This window comes from Centropristis striata, chromosome 24, assembly GCF_030273125.1.
Source record: "Centropristis striata isolate RG_2023a ecotype Rhode Island chromosome 24, C.striata_1.0, whole genome shotgun sequence".
NCBI classification, from domain to species: Eukaryota; Metazoa; Chordata; class Actinopteri; order Perciformes; family Serranidae; genus Centropristis; species Centropristis striata.
In genome coordinates, this window is record NC_081540.1 from 13,868,059 (window position 1) to 13,870,142 (window position 2,084).

Below are 2,084 nucleotides of genomic sequence, written 5' to 3' on the forward strand. Positions count from 1 at the left end.
TTGACAGCCTAATTCAAACTTTTACACTTCAAAGCATCAGTGACTAGTTTGTGCTCAGAAAGTTTGAGTTCCTCAGAATGTTTGCTTCCAGTCGTTTTGCATGTCTTTGTGGTCATTTTGGTGTGACATGACCACATACCTGCAAAACATTTTTCCAATTAGCTAATGTTTCTGTCTCTGTTTAGCCTGGCTTTGTCTTTGTGGTTGTTTTTTTGGGTCTGTTTGTAGGTGTCTTGCATCTTTGTGGTTGTTTTGCCCCTTGGCTTCTGTTTTACGTCTCTTTGTGATAATTTTGCATCTGTTTGTAGCAGTTTTGCATCTTGGTGGTGGTTCTGCATCTCTTTGTGGTACTTTGGCACCTATTTGGTGGTTTTGCATCCTGGAGGAAGTTTTACCTTGGCTTGTGGTTGTTTTGCATTACGTTGTGGTTGGTTTGTGTCCGTTTTAACTGTATTTAACCTCTTTGTGGTTGGTTTGTGTCTCTTTGTGGTTGTTGCACCTCCTGAACCTCAGCATGTTTGCACTCAGTTGTTCAGTGTTCTGCTGCAGACTGCTGTCAGTGTTTATAGTTGCAGTATTGCAGGTGAACACTGGGGGCAGCAGTCTCTGATATTAAACACATTCATCCAGAGAAGGATCATTAACTGGTTGAGGATTAAAACTTCTTCTTCTGTCCTTTGGTCAGTTTGTGCTGAAGCGTCCGTCATCAGCTGCATCAGCTGGCACCGCTGCAGCTCCATCTTGACGCATGTGACACCACGTGTTGGACCGACTGCGTCCACAGAGTCCAACCCCCCCCCCACCTCTTTTCTTCTCCTTGTTCTTCATTAGGTCGCCAACACGGAGAAAACATGTCAGTGGTTTTGGCTCTGCGTCTGTTTTCCCAGCATGCACGTGTGAAGCGGGCGGATGTGTTGTTATGCGAGTGAGTTTGTGTGTGTGTGTGTGTGTGTGTGTGTGTGATGTGATGGTGTTTCATTCTTCCCATCATGCTCTGCTCCAGGAGCAACGAGGCCACCGAGGACGCTCTAATTTCACAAGCTTCTCTGTAAGCACGTGGAACCAAACCTCAGTGACCCAAACACACATACAGCAGTAGTGTGTGTGTGTGTGTGTGTGTGTGTGTGTGTGTGTGTAGTCTGTTAGTGTCCACAGCTGATGTACATTCCTGTTAAAAACATCACCTCCTCAACACACTTCTTTGACACACACACACACACACACACACACACATGCAAAACATTACAAACCACTACAAAAAGACGCAAAACGACCACAAAGACATGCAAAATAACCACGAAGGGATGCAAAACAACCGCAAAGAGAAGCAAAACAACCACAAAGGTATACAAAACAACCTCAAATAGACACAAAACATTCACAAAGGGATGCAAAGCAACCACAAAGGGATGCAAAACAACCACAAAGGGATGCAAAGCACCCAAAAAGGGAGGCAAAGCAACCACAAAGAGATGCAAAACAACCACAAAGGGATGCAAAACAACCACAAGGAGACACAAAACAACCACAAAGGGATGCACAACAACCACAAAGAGATTCAATACAGCCAAAGGAGACATGAAACAACTGAAGAGATGTAAACCGCCACAAAAAGATGCAAACAACCACAGAGACTCAAAACAACAAAGGGGGATGCAAAACAACCAGTAAAATGCAAAACAAACACAAAGAGATGCAAAACAAACAAAACAAAACAAGACAAAAAACCACCACAAAGAAACAAAGATATGCAAATCAACCTCTGAAACGTGTACGAAACAAGCAGTTCCTGCTGGCAGCAACAGTGACATGATACAATAATAATTCATATAAAACTGTTGTAAATATCAGAGCACAGCCTGTAAAGTAAAAAAAAATCCTCAGTTTTTTTCATGCTTGTGCTCTTTTCTCATTTCATTATGTTCCCTCCAGGAAGAATCTGAGAGGAGGAGGAGGAGAGGAGGGTGGGGGGTTCATGATGAAGAAACCAGAGAGAAGAGAAGGAAAAACTTCATGTTTAAGGTCCAGAGAGAAGAAAAGGGAGAGAGGGGTGGGGGGGGGGGAGGGTACAGTACAACAGAAAG